This window comes from Neovison vison, chromosome 14 (assembly GCF_020171115.1).
Source record: "Neovison vison isolate M4711 chromosome 14, ASM_NN_V1, whole genome shotgun sequence".
NCBI classification, from domain to species: Eukaryota; Metazoa; Chordata; class Mammalia; order Carnivora; family Mustelidae; genus Neogale; species Neogale vison.
The window spans coordinates 6,840,336-6,857,554 of NC_058104.1; positions in this window are offsets into that span (position 1 = coordinate 6,840,336).

The following is a 17,219-nucleotide window of genomic DNA, read 5'->3' on the forward strand; positions in this document are numbered from 1 at the left end:
TTCCCAGCGGTGTCTTAAATCGCACACACTAAATAGACAAAAAGGAGGCAAGCAACCAACCATTCCCAAACCCCATTATCTAAAATGTGTAAGAAAAACACGAGGCCAGGATTTAAGACCTCAAGGTTTTCTGCTTTTTGTTTGTTTTGGACTTTCAGCAAATATTTGTTGAGTCCCTGTGTAGCCAGCACTGTGCTAAACTTTTTTTAAAAATTGGGGTTAAAAAAGCATGCAACATAAAATTTACTGTTTTAACCATTTTAATATACATACAGTATAGTAGTGTTATCTAGATGCACATGGTTGTGCAAGAGATCTCCAGAACTTTCTCGTCTTGCAAAACTGAACTTTATGCCCATCGAACAAGAACCGTCTTCCCCCACCTCCCCTCCCGCCCAATCACCTGGGAGCCACCATTCTACTTTCCATTTCTGGGAGTTAGACAATTTTAGACACCTCTTAAAAGTAAACTCTTGCAGTATTTGTCTTTTGAGATGGGCTTATTTCACTTAGCATAAGAACCTCAAGGATCATCCATGTGGTGGTGTGTGACAGGATTTCCTTGTTTTAAGGCTGCATTCAAGTTTTTTAAAAGTCAAAAACCAGTCCCCTGTTGCAACCAGAAATCGTCGGTGGCTTCAAAGTAGACCATAATCTTTAGATCTTCCCTGGGTAATATCATCGGGATCATCATCATCTTCAGTTTGTCCCCAAATATATCCCCCTACCACCACCCCCCACCCAGCAGTGTACTTTCGCTCGCGTCCTCAGTGGAAGTTTCTTTCACGAACACCCACGGCATTGCTTAGTTACCAAGCGTCAGACTGGCACCATTCCTGTCTTGCCCACATGACATGCCTCAAAGCCTGGCACAGTCCCCAACCTAGTTAGGTGCTCAGTAATTATTTGATGAATGGATAAAGAAAAACAGGGGTGCCTGGGTGGCTCAGTGGGTTAAGCCTCTGCTTTCAGCTCAGGTCATGATCCCAGGGTCCTGGGATCGAGCCCCGTGTTGGGGAGGGTCCCTGCTCAGTGGGGAGTCTGTTTCTTCCTCCCCCTCTACTGCTTCCCCAGCCAGGGCTCTCGCTCTCCATCAAATTAAAAAAAAAAAGCCATTTCTGAAAACCAGTCGCAAGAAAGTAGGTTGCTAAGAATGTAGGTTGCTGACATTAAGTTGCCATAGAAACTCTGTTGAGTCCTTTCTTTCTGTTACTGTTCAACGGGGGCAGAGGTTCGGTTTGAGAAGGTGAAAAGTGTTGTGGATGGTGGTGTTGGTTGCACAACAGGACAAATGCATTTAAAGCCACAGAGTCATACACTTAAAAATGGTTAAAACTGTAAGTTTTATGTAGTGTGTATTTTACTACAATAATAGGCACTGGCCAGCTTCAGCCTCTTTTGTCCTCTGGGCTGAATTATCACAGGGCTCTCAGGACTTCCAGCAGGTGAGCCCCAGAATGCCTCCTGCGTTCACAGCAGGGCTGAGAAAGATGTTTAACAGGAGCTAAGAGGTGGCTGTGCCCTGTGACTGAGCAAAATGACCTCACAGCTCAGGAAGAGAAGCCAGTCTGACCCCAAAGGGGATCAGACACGGCCACCCCAAAATTTTCCATTTGGACTATCTTGAGCCAAAGGCAACCGAGAAACAAACAAACAAACAAACAAAAATGCAAGAAGAGATCTCTGCTCTCTGCTTATCTGCCTAAAAGTAGAGCATATATTTCCCAAGAGGAAAGTGCCTTCTCTGCACCAGGAAGAGAGAGCAACCCGTTGTTGTGGACAGAGTTGATGCTGGGAGAAGTCTGCGTAAGCAGAACTTTCTTAAATACCCCTTATCCTCCATTAGTTCCCCCATGTGTTTCCTAGTCACTTCCCCATGGTTTATCACCCCTAGGAGCCCAAATCCCCTTTCCTTGGTCTAGCCACTTCTCCACAATTTGCTACTCTTTGTTAAATGGTATATAAGCCCCTAGGTCTAGCTGCTCTTTTGAGTTTTGCTTCTTTTCTATGAATTCCATGAAGGTAATATAAAATGTACCTTTCCCCCGTTACTCTGTCTGTTTTATTGGTTTAATTAACAGGTCCCAATAACAGAACCTAAGAGATTGCAGAAAAATTTCCTCCTCCCCTATGGCCCCATCACAAAGAAACCTTCTTGTCTGCCCCATTAGTCTCATCCCTCTGTATTTTTTTCTTCTAGAGCATGTACCACAATGTGAGATGATCTGTTTTTGTTTGCTTGCTTATTGTTTATCTCCTCTCCCCAGATGGAAGCTCCTAGAAAGTAGGGACTTTGTGTGTCATGTTCACCTTCAATCTCCAAGGTTTGTCATTTACTAGCACCAAAGGGTCCAGCAGTGGAGATAAGAGGGCTTAGCCTCACCTGAGAGGCAATGACTAATCATAAGGTGGACTGGGTGAGAATCTGAAATCTTTCTGAAACAATGGCCAGAATGGTTAAAAGTATTCCCCATGCTTCGTTGTTCCCCATCTATTCCAGAAGAGTCTCAGGGGCACCTGGTTGGCTTTCTTGGAAGAGCACGTGACTCTTGATCTTAGGGTTGTAGTTCAAGCCCCACACTGGGTGGAGAGATGGCGTAAAGATAAAATTTTATTTTTAGTTTCACAGATTTTTTTTTAAGATTTTATTTATTTATTTAACAGAGAGAGACACAGTGAGAGAGGAAACACAAGCACAGGGAGTGGGAGAGGGAGAAGCAGGCTCGCCACTGAGCAGGGAGCCTGAAACGGAGCTCCATCCCAAGACCCTGGATCATGACCTGAGCCGAAGGCAGATGCCTAACAACTGAGCCACCCAGGTGCCCTTTAAAAATAAAACCTTAAAAAAAATGTTTTTAAATTGCAAAAGACTCTGAAATGTCTTACAGGATTATAGCAAATTATTTGAGAACATTAAGAATGGAGATTCTGAAACGTCAGTGATGAAAAAGCAGGAAGGAAAGCAGCTCCTGACTGACAAGGTAGGAAACCCCCCAAATCTGAATTTTAACATCAAGCTGATGCATCTGTACGATGATATGGGGAGACATCTAGAGTTACTGGGGTGTGTTTATTTATAAATGAGATGTTTCTCTAGTGAAGGATTTCCTTTCCCACTCAAAGAGACTTGGCAAAAATTTGTTAAATAAGGTTTCCGGTGGGAACTCAGAACAAATTCGTGAGTGAGGAGATATTGCTGTTTGCTAACTAAAAACTATACAAGGTCTTAGGGTTGAACAAAAAGGTCAGCTTGCAGGTTTCACAACAACATGAGTAACAAAGGCATGGCAGGACAGTCGGTGTCTCTGAGGATTTGACCTCCACTGGATTTAGAGTTTTTACAAAACCTTGGGTAGGATCCATCCCTTGTGACCTCCTATGGGTGTGGCCATGAAATAAGGTTCGGAACCAACACTGGCTACATTATCTGTGGGACCCAGTGGAAAGTGCAAATGCAAGCTTCCTAGTGCACAAATTGAGAATTTCAATATAGCAGCTTCAGAGCATGAAATCAAGCATGGGACCCTTCCAAGTACAGATCGCACCCACAAAGCTGGCCTGGCTCATGATTTACATTTGTTCAACATTGCCTGGTTTACCAATGTTATGTCATAGCATTAGTCATTGCAACAATTCTCTGAAATATTTTTATTCCTATGAGGAAAAGGGAGGTTAAGAGATCCTACAAGTCCGTTAGCTGCTTAAGTGGCAGGACCTGAACTCATCTCAGAATTTTCCTTGGTGTCAACTGAAAAATTCCCAAGACAGCCAGCCAGACTTCTGGGTTTCCACAAGCCCTTCTTCCCCTTGGAAAGGAAAAGGTTAGAGTTTGCTTTCAAGCCATCAGACAAAGCACACTGGGTTCTCCAAAATAGGTAAGTTGTCACTCCAATCCACCCCCTTAACTCCGGCCTGGGGCAAGCTGGGGGCAAGGTGGTCCTGAGCATCTCTTTGAGCTAGGGAGCTGGTGGTTGTTTGGGAAGTTGGAAAGTTGGGCGTATACCCACTGTTCCCCTTGATGATTCCCTTCCGATTCAGGGTCATGCATGTGCTGAACCTGTTTCCTCGGCGAGGTGGGCGGGGGGAGTGTCTAAGGGCAGGACAGGGGACCGTACTTAAATAGGTTACTTTGACCTAAACAAAACATGTTATCTCGACCGCCATGTACACTTAGGATTGCAAACACTAACACGGTACGTGGTAAGGCTGGAACACATTCAGCAAATGAGTGAACAAGCCTGTTTTATATGCAGTCTCTGTCTCTCTTTTTCCGTGTGTATTTATGTGTGTTTGTGAAGGTTAAGTATGTTTGAAAGTATTATTAAAAATATAATATCTGCTTTTTGTAGAAAATTCAGAGAAGCAAAGAAAAGAAAAGAAAAAGAAAGAAGAGAAGGGGAAAGAGAAAAGAGAAGAGAGATGATTGTAATTCACCAATGGAGACAATAATGCTAATAATTCAGAGATCCTTTAAGATATATTGATTTTTAAAAATATTTTAAACATTGAAATGGAGTCATGACTTCAGTAAGCTGCCTTTTTGCTTAATATATTGTGAACATTTTCCCCCTCGATAAGTATAAATCTATATACCATGATTTTTAAGAGCTATATATAATTCTATATAGAGAGAATTGCGGGGGAGAGAGGGGACTCTAATGTCTTCACCCCCCAATTACTGGGCCTCTAGGTTTTTTCACATCTTACAAGAAGTGCAGGGATGAACACCCCCATAGCAAAAGCTGTGAGACCATCCTTAGTTATTTTCTCTTTGGGGTAGATTCCCAGAAATGTCTTATAATACTCATTTGTTTAGCCAATGTTTGCTGAGTGCCTTCTACAGGCCAAGCATTGTGCTAGGTGGTGGGTTTTAAACAATGAGCTATTGAGCGATTGCCTGGATCATTTCATCTAACATCCCATTCAGGGGTTGGTGTGTTTGGCAGTATTTCGAGGGATGGCACTCACGAGCCCTTATGCCTTAATGCCAGACATGTGACTGTTTAAAAAAAAAAAGAGGGGGCGCCTGGGTGGCTCAGTGCATTAAACTCTGCCTTTGGCTCAGGTCATGATCCCAGGACCGAGTCCTGCATGGAGCTCTCTGCTCAGCAGGGATCCTGCTTCCCCACCCCCCCTGCCTACTTGTGATCTCTGCCTGTCAAATAAATAAATAAAATCTTAAAAAAAAAAAAAAAAGAGGAACACTACAATCATACTGATCACCAATGAATGCATACGTACAAAAATGAGGAATTATTGGCAAGACCTTTTAGGCCACGTTAAGGGCTCGGCACTGAGAGCAAAAGGGATCCATGAAAGTTTCCGAGGAGGGAGTAAACCCAATTAGATTTACATTTACATTTTTTTTTTTTTTAAGATTTATTTCCTTATTTATTCTAGAGAGCGAGCTGAAGAGCAGGAGGTGGGTTTGAGAGGACTTAGGAGGGCACGTGGTCTGAGTTGGGTCCTGGCTCAGGGCAGGGAGGGAGAGGGGTGTCAAGGATGGCTCCAGGAGGACCAGCAGAGGCGGGGCGCCCAGGGTCTGGCCAGGTTGAAGGGAAACAGCCACGGGGATGTGTGCATCTGCAGCTCAGAGGACAGGTATAGGCACAGCATGCACATTTTTGAGTCATTCTTGAATTGCTGACAAGAGAAGCCAGGGGTGTGGCTCTATCTGCCCCTGCCGGGGTTGGGGGAGGGTCGGAGGAGGGCGTGGGAGTGGTCCAGAAATCAGGGATGATGGCCCAGGCTGCAAAGGGCTGTACTAAGTAGACCAGGTGTTCCCCAGGAACAAGCCCCTCCCCCAATTCATATGTTGAAACTCTAACCCCCAGAATCTCAGAATGTGTATTTGGAGATGGGACCTTTAAAAAGGTAATTAGGTTAAAATGAAGCCATTAGGATGGGCCCAATCCAATCTGACCAGCGTCCTTATAAAAGGAAGAGATGGGGGAGTGCCTAAGTGACTCAGTTGGTTAAGCATCTGCCTTTGGCTCAGGTCATGATCCCAGAGTCCTGGGATCAAGCCCCACATCGGGCTTCCTGCCCAGTGGGGAGCCTGCTTCTCCATCTGCCCACTCTGCCTGCTTGTGCTTACTTGCTCTCTGTTGCATAAATAAATAAAATCTTAAAAAAAAAAAAAAAAAAGAGAGAGAGAGAGAGGCAATTGGGACACACAAAGGGATACCAGGAATGGGTATGCCCAGAAGGAAGACCACGCCAAGACACATAGAGAAATTGGCCATCCCAAGCCAAGGAGAGAGGCCTCAGGGGAAAGTGCCCCTGCTGACACATTGGTTGACCTTGATCTGGAGCCTCCAGACTGTGGGAGAATAAATGTCCATTGTTCAAGCCGCCCAGCCTGCGGTGTTTTGCGGTGGTGCCCAGAGCAGGCTGACACACCCAGGGAGCTGTGTACCCTCCAGGTAGGTGCGGAGGAAGCCCCCTTTGCACGACAGGTGCCCACATATTCCAAGCACACACTGAAATGTCCTGAAGGACATACAGGTCCTCCTGTCCCTTGAGTCCCTGTGCAGCCCATGAGTAAACATCCACGGTCATGGCTAACACTGCTCAGGCCCCAGGGAAATGCTTCTTAACATCTCTGGCTCCATGTTCTCGGAATGAAAGATGACAGCGTGTGAGGACGGGAAGGCTGTGCCCTCCTGACCTCAGAGATAGGGAAGCAGGAGAAAATTTGAGTGACGGGAACTGTAAGAGCTGGGGGTATGGGGAGGGGAAGACATCAAATCCTAAGTCATCAGATCCCTTCTCTCAGGCACAGTGAATACGACAGATTCTCTTATAACAAAGTATTGTTTACCCTGTTGTGCAGAATGTCTCTTTTTTTCCCCTCTCTTGGTGTTTCAATGTGCGGTTCCAGAGGTATTCACAACTTAGCTTGTTATTTAGAGCATTTAGATGTGTGGCTTAGGAAAATCTGTAAGATCAAGTGACTCATGCTATTCTAAATTTGTTTACAGATAGGCATGTACATATACATAATGTGGGAGAAGTACGGTATCGATTTTTTACATCAGCAGCTAGTCGAGCATCTAATACTACGACGGAATCATCTTATTTTCAGAAAAACATAAAGTTTAACAAAATCCCACTGGCGTTTTAAAACATTAAACATTTCAGTTTTATTTAAATAATTTTGGTCAAGACGTTTGGTATTCCATAAGTATAATTCATATTTTACCTTTCCGTTTCAGTGGCCAATTTGGAATTTTTGGAAGAAAAGCAATCTTATGAAGGCATAAGGATAATTTTGATGTTTAAATTTTTTTTTTACCTCTCATGCACTTTTCAAAAAGATTTTATTTATTTATTTGACAGAGGGAACACAAGCAGGGGGAGTAGGAGAGGGAGAAGCAGGCTTCCCGCTAAACAGGGAGCCCGATGACCCTGTGATGATGACCCAAGCAGAAGGCAGATGCTTAACGACTGAGCCACCCAGACGCCCCATCTCATACACATTTTTGATGAAAATATGTTCAAGCATCCTATACTTTGAATACAACCGTATTCTCTTTTTTTAGCCATTGAGCTCATTCTTGACAGTAGAAGATTCATTATGTGAAGATTTTATTATCATATTACATAAATTTGTTTTTGCTACAATTAAGGGAGAAAAATTATATGGGGTTTGACATGTGACAATGTAGGGATTATATCTGTCTTTGTTTTATTACTCATTCAAATGATGCTGATCCAGCAATACGACATCAAGCATGTAAAATAATAAAGAATATTATCTTTGATATTCTATTTCACTCATGCCAAAAAAGCCATCCAGGGGCACCTGAATGGCTCAGTACATTAACTGGCCCGCTTTTGATTTGGGATCAGGTCATGATCCCAGGGTCCTGGGATCAAGTCCTGCGTTAGACTCGCTGCTTGTCAGTAAGCCTGCTTCTCTTCCCTCTGCCTGCTGCTGTGCCTACTTGTGCTCTCTGTAAAAAAAGATTCTCTCTTTCTCTCTCCCTCTGCCCCTCTGCCCCACCTTTCCCGCACACATGTTTGCTCTCTGTCTCTAAAAAGAAAAAATAGGCCACCTAATAGCCAATAATATTATTATTTATTAAAATATTAATATTTTAATATATTAATTATTATAATGTAATAATTATATATTATATACAATAATAATATTATTATTATATTAATATAAACCAATAATAGTTTATACTTATAAACCATTGTTAAGTCTCATGTGCTCAGCCCCTCCTGGTCTCTGCCAACGGAGAGGCTGTCAGAAGAGTATGTAAGGAATTCTGCAAACATCAGCCTGCCACAAATATTAAGATATAATTTGCTAGAGCGGCTCACAGAACTCAGAGAAACCCTTTACTTCCTAGATCACCAGTTGATTAATGAAAGGATACTGCTCAGGAACAGCCAGATGGAAGAGATGCACAGGACCGGGTCTGGGGGAGGGGAACCATGCTTTTCCGTGCCCTCTCCAGGTGTACCCTCTCCCCAGACCTCCGTGTGCTCACTGACCCAGAAGCTCTCTGAATCCCACACTATTGGGATCTTCCTCGTGTAGGCACAATCAATCATCAACCCATTTCAGCCCCTCTCCCTTCTCTGGAGAATTGGGGTGGAGGGGTGGGGCGCTGAAAATGTCAAACTTCTAAAAATGGTTGCGTCTTTCTGCTGAGCAAGAGTCATCCAGAAGCCCAGCCACAGTCTCCCTTGCTAGAACAAAAGACATTCTTAACACCCAGGAAATTCCAAGGGATTTCGGAGCCCGGTGTCAGGAACTAGGGTCAAAGATAAATATTAGAACAGAGCATGCTCCTTGGGCTCTTGTCACTTAGGAATTTACAAGGGGTTTGGGTCTGTCCCCGGAACAGGCGACAGAGACCAGTATGTATTTTCTCTGATTGACCTGGTGAGACCTTAGGGCCTCTGTGATGCTTATACACATTTTGTATTTCCATTTCTTATTTCTACACTACATGAATAGCTATTTAATTAATTAGCCAATCAATTAACTAACAACTTTAATTCCTAGTGCCAGGCACCAAAAAGGCACTCCCTAAAAATTTATCAAGTAAACAAGTAAGCTGACATTCTAAGAGCTTAGGGGAACTCCCCAAGTTCAGGCAACTGGAAAAATCAGGATGGGTTTCCACGTCTTCTGATCGCCTTTCTATTCAAGACCATGTCTGACCATAAGGACAGGAAGAGGCTCTTGAGGCTTTAGAACAATCTCTCAGATTGGAACCAGTCCTGACCGCTGAGGTCTGCGGCATCTTCGGGTAACAATGTTGTCTCCTTCCAGGGTGTCTAACTGGACTGTTTTCCTGGGGGTCTGAGTCTCATGAGGGGATGTCTGACCAATTCAAGGAGGCTCCCCAGATGACCTGCCTCACAGAAGGTAGGAGGTGCACCCTGGAGCAAGAGTCATGGCCCCTTTCTTATTATGTTGGGTTTAGTTGCCATTTTTCCTTAATTAACTCACTTAGTCTTCATTAAACGTTACCTCCAGCCCAGCGGTAAGTGGAGACGGAGATGCTCACATTTCTTGTTCATGAAAAAATCAGCCTTCGAAAGCATTTTGTTTCTCTTCTCCTCTGACATTTCATACGTGCCTGAGCAGTTTGGGGCTCTTCTAATATAGACGATATATCTAATATATCATATATATTTTTTTATGTATATGTTTTGCCCTTGGTCAAAAATCAATAAACTGATCAAATACAGCACAGAGTTGGTCAGGTGGCAAAAACTTCAAGGACAGATTTTTAGGGGAAAACGCTCAGACACTTCTTGGTGACAAGTGCCCAGACATGGCAGCCCTGGGGCCGGTCCCCACCGCTGTCAGGAAACGTGCTATGAAGGTAGAGGAGCTTGTCCTAGTTTTCACTGGTTTTTACCAGGATGGGAGGCAGGCTGTGCTTCAGGAAGCCCAGTTCTTCAGTGGAGGAGGCTGGAATGGCATAGCTGAGTCATAGGGTAGCTGTGACCAGCCTCTTTTTCAAAGAATATTAAATTCCAGAGAGACAACTTACGGAAAAGGAACCTAAGAGCCTATGAGAACCCATTATCGCTTGGACAACCCACTCCTGGTTAGTCAGAGAAAGAGTTCAGCAGGCAGCGAGAGTTCTAGTCCCTCCATGCCCTCACCACCTCTTGGCATGGCCGGTCTTCTTCTTCTTCTTCTTTTTTTAAATTTTATTTATTTATTTGACAGACAGAGATCACAAGTAGGCAGAGAGGCAGGCAGGGAGAGAGGAAGGGAAGCAGGTTCCCCGCTGAGCAGAGAGCCCAATGCGGGGCTCGATCCCACGACCCTGGGATCATGACCTGAGCCCAAGGCAGAGGCTTTAACCCACTGAGCCACCCAGGCACCCCATGGCCGGTCTTCTTAATTTGGGCCATTCTCATCGGCATGCGGTAACATCTTTGTTGGGGTTTTAATCACATTTCCCTAGTAACTGATGATGACGAGCATCTTTTCATGTGTTTATGCTGTGGACTGTATATGTCTGCATCTCCCCCTGAATTCAAATGTTGAAACTGAATCCCCAAATACAATGATATTTGGAGGCGGGACCGTTGAGGGGTGATTCCTTAGGTCATGGGAGTCGAACCCCAGGAATGGGATTAGTGCCATTACAGAAGAGATCCCAGAGAGCTCCCTTGCCCCCTTCTGCCTTGCAGGGACACAGTGCCAAGGGATGGGCTGTGACCCAGGAAGAGGGCTCTCACCAGACACGAGGTCTGCCAGCTCCGTGATCTTGGACTTCTAGATGCCAGAACTCTGAGAAATCAGTTTCTGTTGTTCAAGCCCCTGGTCTGTGGTAATCTGCCATAGCCACCTGAATAGGACAGCTTATCTGTTTTCCATCTTGAGAACTGGTTTTAAAGATGGGATCAGGAACCGCATGTTCGTGTGAAGAAACCAGTGATGGAGGAAACGGAGGGAGTGGGGAGTGGAGAGGCGACCTTGCGTGGGCAGGAGGGGATGGGGAACGGGGTGTGCTTGGAGCGCCTGTCCTAGAGAGGATGGGGCTGGTCCTTACAGGTGAGGCACAGATGCTTTTGTGTGGATGATAGGTGCTGGGGTCTGGTGGAGGGCAGAAAGCTCTCTTCGGATGGTTTCTATTTTCTCAGTGAAGGCAGAAGCAAGGCCAACGGCGGAGAATGAAGAGGTGTGAGGTTTGAGGAATGTTGGGGTGATCTTGGTATGTTGTTGGAGAGAGAGGAGGGATGTAGAGCATGGTTTCCTAGCAGGAATCGTCCCTTGCAGGATGCACGGTGGACTTAGGAGGACCTGCAGAATGTGACAGCCTCTGTCTGTAGTTTGATACCAACTGGATCTGACCTGGGATTCCCATTAACCAAATTTGGTGTCATCGTGACCCGGCCACCTGATCGTGTCACCTAGAGCCTCTTTGTGAGTGCTTCAGCTGTATTTTGGCCAGCGTCAGCACAACTGAGCAGTATGATTGGCAAACGCCTGAATTATTCATGTTTTTGACCTATTCTAACGAGAACTTCGCCCAAAAGGCTAAATTATTAAGCACCCTGGGGGTGATCTTGCAGCATGCTGTCTAGAAAACCGGGACACGGTGAATTTTCTTGCCTGTTTTGCTTCTTAAGGGAGTTGAAACTTTACTAACGATTCGCAGTGGCTGCCCAAATGAAAGATAGTGATGCTAACAGAAGAAAATTAAATTCAGGAAACAAAGCATACTCGGCAGTGCCCTGGGGGCTCGTGAGAACAATTGGGCACTTGGACAGCACATACCCTGTGCACTGAGAGAAAGTGAGTCTAACTATAAACGTAAATAAAGAGGGGATGACAATTCTGAAATCTTGGGTTCTCCTATTCATCTTTGGAAAACAAAATCAATACACACGTCTAGATGTGCCAAATTTTAATGATGGTCTATTTTTTTGCTCTCCATGTAGGTAAAGATTTTAAAGCATTCCCAAAACTACAGGTCAGTTTAAGGGCTATTGCTGAATATTGTATGTATTTGTGCAAAATTCCAGGGCTAAAATTTTCCATGTAAACAACACTGGGCTTTCCTGATTTGTACTCAGGAACTTCTAAGGATATTGGGTATTATTAAAAGAATATCGTATGCATACTGAAACAAGACTTTCTGTTGAGCAGGGACCCTGGCCCGGGGCGGGGGGGGTGGGGTGGGTGCGGCTTGATCCCTGGACCCCAGGATCGTGACCTAAGTTGAAGAAGGGCACTTAACCAACTAAGCCACCCAGGCGTCCCTATTCTCGCTAGTTCTGTGTATGTTTGGAAATTTACAAAACAAAGATTAAAAATATACCAAAAGACCCTCTTCTCAACTAAACTTAGAAATAAGCAGGTCAGACTCTCTGAACTAAAATTAAACCTCCATGAATTTCCTGTTTCTCGGACTTCATGTTTCAGTAGTTCCCGACGGACCAAAGAGCCAAGATTGAAGCAAGGTCTCAAAGAGGTGTTTATACACCTATGTTCATCATGGATGTTTGTACATCACATCCACAAAAGCTAAACATGGAAGCAACCCAAGTGCCTATCAACCAATGAAGCAATAAGTAAAATGGGGTCTATTTATACAGCGGAATACTATTCAGCCTTAAAAAGGGAGGAAATCCTGCAATATGATACCGTGTTGACAAAGTTTGAGGACATCATGCTAAAGGAGATAAGCTAGTCACAGAAGGACAACTTCTGAGCAATTCCATCTATGTGAGGCACTTGGAAGAGTGAAAATCATAGAGATAGAAAGTGGAATAGAATGGCGATTGCCAGACTGGGGAGTCAGTGTTTAATGGGGACAGAGTGTCAGACTTCCAAGCAGAAAGAGTTACGGGATGGACGGTTGTGGTGGCCGCGTGACAGTGTGAAGGTGTTGATTACCAGTAAGAGGTACACTTAGAAACAGTTACAGAGGTAAATGTTATGTTCTGTGTATTTTAACACAATAGAAAAGGAGCAGAAGCCAAGATGAAGACAAAATCAAAATATCCCACTTGACTAGCAGAATGAATGGCCAATGTTCTAATAACCTAAGACTTGTACTCCTCTTTGAGATATTTAGTGTTCTTTCATTCGTAAGTATCTGTTGATGTGGGGATGTGGTGGGACCCTGCCTTCCCGGAGCTTACTGGCTGGTTGGGGAGACAGATGTTTAACCACGAATCGTAGGAATAAATATGACAAGGGACCCCAAGGTAAAGAAGATGCTGGTAAGGTGGCCATAAGATCTGGGGTTCAGAAATGGCTTCATGCAGGGGGTGCCATGGAATCTGACATCTGAAGAATGTGCAGCAGATGAGCCAGGCCAGGGTGTTGGGCTGTGGTAGACTTTGGGGCCATGGGTGGTCCACACAGAAGGAACACATGTGGGCAGGCCCTGAAGTGCCCCTTTTCCTAAGCGTGCTGGGAGGTTCTAGCAGTTTTCTAAGGCTATTTGAAACGTTGCTCCAAAACTTAGTATCTTTGCACAATCATGTTATTTGCTAACAGTTCTGTGGGCTCACCTGGGATGGTCCATGGGGGCTACACAAGGTATCAGCTGAACACATTCTTGTCTGGGGCTTCAGCCAGGACTCCTGGGACGGTTAGAATGGCGGGGCAAATCACGTTCTGGCCCAGATGCCACTGTTTCTGCAGTAGGTAGAAAGAATCGGTGGTTATTTAAAATCTGCCCCAGCACCTGGGGGGCTCAGTGGGTTAAGTGTCTGCCTTTGCCTCAGGTCTCTCTTTCTCTCTCTCTCTCAAATAAATAAATAAAATCTTTTAAAAAATAAAATCTGCATGAGCAGGGTTTAAAGATGCTTTATGCCTTTAACATCATTTTTACACCTAGTACTCTCTATTTCATTTTTACATAAAATCCAGTCCAACGTACTTTTCATCTCTAGAAGTTGTTTGGGTCTTTTGTATGTCTTTTGTGCTTGCTCTAAGCCTGCTTATATTTTTCTCTATCTTTTGACCATATCAAATATAGTTGTAAAAAAATATAGTTGTAGTAACTATTTTAATGTCTTCATCTCTTCATTCTGTCTGTGTCATTTCACTGGATTGATTTGTCTCCTCGTGACGGGATGTAGTCTTTGCCTCTAGGCATGTACAGTTATTTTTTATTAGATGCCAGATATTGTGAATTTTCCTTGTTGGGGGCTAGATATTCTTCTATTAAGACATATCTATAGGGCGCCTGGGTGGCTCAGTGGGTTAAGCCGCTGCCTTCGGCTCAGGTCATGATCTCAAGGTCCTGGGATTAAGCCCCGCATCGGGCTCTCTGCTCAGCAGGGAACCTGGTTCCTTCTCTCTCTTTGCCTGCCTCTCTGCCTACTTGTGATCTCTCTCTGTCAAATAAATAAATAAATAAAATCTTTAAAACAAAACAAAACAAAACAAAACAAAAAAGACATATCTATATATCTATATCTATAGATCTCTCTCTCTCTCTCTTTCTACTTGGAAGTTACTATTTCCAAGTAACTTAACTACGTCCCAGAACAAAGCTCACTCTTTTTTTTTTTTTTAAAGATTTTATTTATTTATTTGAGAGAGAGAGACAGTGAGAGAGAGCATGAGCGAAGGGAAGGTCAGAGAGCGAAGCAGACTCCCCATGGAGCTGGGAGCCTGATGTGGGACTCGATCCCGGGACTCCAGGATCACGCCCTGAGCCGAAGGCAGTCGTCCAACCAACTGAGCCACCCAGGCGTCCCACAAAGCTCACTCTTAAGAGAGAGAGAGGGAGTGAGCTTTGTTCTGGGACGTAGCTAAGTTACTTGGAAACAGTTTGATCCATTTGAGGCTTGCTTTTAAGATTTGTTCGGGGAGCCTGTGTGGTGGCAGTTGGTTGAATGTCCCGCTCCTGGTTTCAGCTCAGGATGTGATCTTGGAGTCATGAGATCGAGCCCCATGTCAGGGTCCAAGCTCAGTGCGGACTCTGCTTGAGATTCTCTCTCTTCCTCTCCCTTTGCCTCTCCCCCACTTGGGTGTGCTTTCTCTCTTTCTCTCTGTCTCTCTCGAATAAATAAATAATCTTAAAAAAAAAAAAAAAGATCTGTTAGGTGGAACTGGAACCATCTTTAGGGTCGCTTTTGCCACCACTGAGGCAATGCCCTGCTGAACACTAGACTGGATGCCTGTGTGTTATGAAGGTTTTTTTTACTCTGGGGGGAACATAAGCTATTCCCAGCAACTTAAGGGCTTCTGCCTGCTAATTTCACATACTTTGTCCCTCTGGCCCTGGGTAATGTCCTCCTATGCCTGTACTGCAGACTCCAGGGGGTTCCTGCAAATCTCCCGAGCTGCCTTTCTCAGTACCTTCTGCCCTGCAAACTCTAGCTGTTTTTGCCTCCCCTAGACTCTCAACCCCCGGAGACTGCCAGGCTCTGCCTGGGAACCCCTCCTTGCACCACAGCCTCCCTCATGTGCCCTCGCTTGTGTGCCCTCCCTCGTGTGCCCTCGCTCAGGGTCCTGAGCGTCTTAAAGCTGCTATTTCATACATTTGGTATGAAACAGTGTTGCAGGTGCTTAAGGCAGTCAGGTTAATCCTGTCTGTTTTTATCTTGGTCAGAAATGGAGGAAGGCTTCACAATTTTTAAAAAAATTCTAAGTTCTTAGAATTGGAATTTTTGGTTAGAGTATATGAAGTATTACGGCTTTTGATAATAAAATGAAATTTAAAACATTTGTGTGTGAAGGCATCTGGGTGGCTCATTTGGTTGGGTGTCTGACTCTTGATTTCCCCTCAGGTCATGATCTCAGGGTCCTGGGATTGAGCCCCAAGGTGGGCTCTGTGCTCAGTGGTTAGTCAGCTTGAGGATTCTCTCCCTCTCTGCCACTCCCTCCTGCTCTCTTTCTCTCTTTAATGAATAAATAAATCTTTTAAAAAATGTGTGTGTGTGTGTGTGTGTGTGTGTGTGTGCGTGCATGCCCCAGAATATTTATTTCCAGAGGAGCTCCGAGTTCTCCAGACCCCTTCTCTGTTAACGGGCATACATTTTGCAGCTGCCTGTAGATGTCACCAGAGGAAGGCAAGTCAGAGGGGCAAAGTCCCAGAGTGAAAACCATATGCTACAGCAGAGGGCAAAAATGAACGGGGAGTGTCCATGTCAAACAGGGGAGAGTTGTGTTTTAAATCAGAAATTCAGTCCACAAAACCAAAATTTGTTAACAAGGATATGAAATCCTCATTTAAACAAATATTATTGTCAGTAACCAAATAAAAAATTTTCCAACCGAAGAGCAAATGAGGGAAGGTTTGGTTATGTTTGGGGATTTGGACTAGTTTATTTTATTTATTTTTTAAAAGGTTTTATTTATTTATTTGTCAGCGAGAAAGAGCGCACAAGGAGGGGGAGTGGCAGGCAGAGAGAGAAGCAGTCTCCCCGCTGAGCAGGGAGCCCTATGCAGGACTTGATTCCAGGGCCCTGGGATCATGATCTGAGCAGAAGGCAGACACTTAACCAACAGAGCCACCTAGGCATACCGATTTGGATCAGTTTAATCAAGGTCAAATTTTATCAAATTCTTGAGGCGCCTGGGTGGCTCAGTGGGTTAAAGCCTCTGCCTTCAGCTCAGGTCATGATCTCAGGGTCCTGGGATTGAGCCCTGCGTCGGACTTTCTGCTCAGTGGGGAGCCTACTTCCCCCTCTCTCTAACTGCCTCTCTGCCTACTTGTGATCTCTCTCTCTGTCAAATAAAGAAATAAAATCTTTTAAAAAAATCTTTTAAAAATTTTTTATCAAATTCTTTTCAAAAGCTCAGTATTCAGCTGGACCTTAAGCACATGTGTTTTGTAAAGGGTCCTTTGTGTGTCTGTTCTGGCAAGTGGTATATCATTACTTTATCACAGCTCCATTATTCAAGATGCTGAGGATACAGTGTTGATCAAGACACAAGATCCCCACTGCCGCGAAGAGGGACACTAAACAAACACATAAGCTAGAGTAAACACCGACATGAAAATCAGACAGCAAACGGAGGGGCTCACTGTTACTGACTTAAAAACTCACTTTCTCACGACACTGCATGCTTGTCACTAGGGAAGCAGTTTGGAGATTTAATAATGTAAGTGTCTGAATCTCTTTTCACCAAGCAGTTTGACATGTTTCTCATTGAAGAAAATTCGTTGGCTCAGTAGGTATCGCACATGACTCTTGAATTTGGGGTCCTGAGTTCGAGCCCCACATTGAGGGCAGGAATTACTTAAAATAAATAAATTACA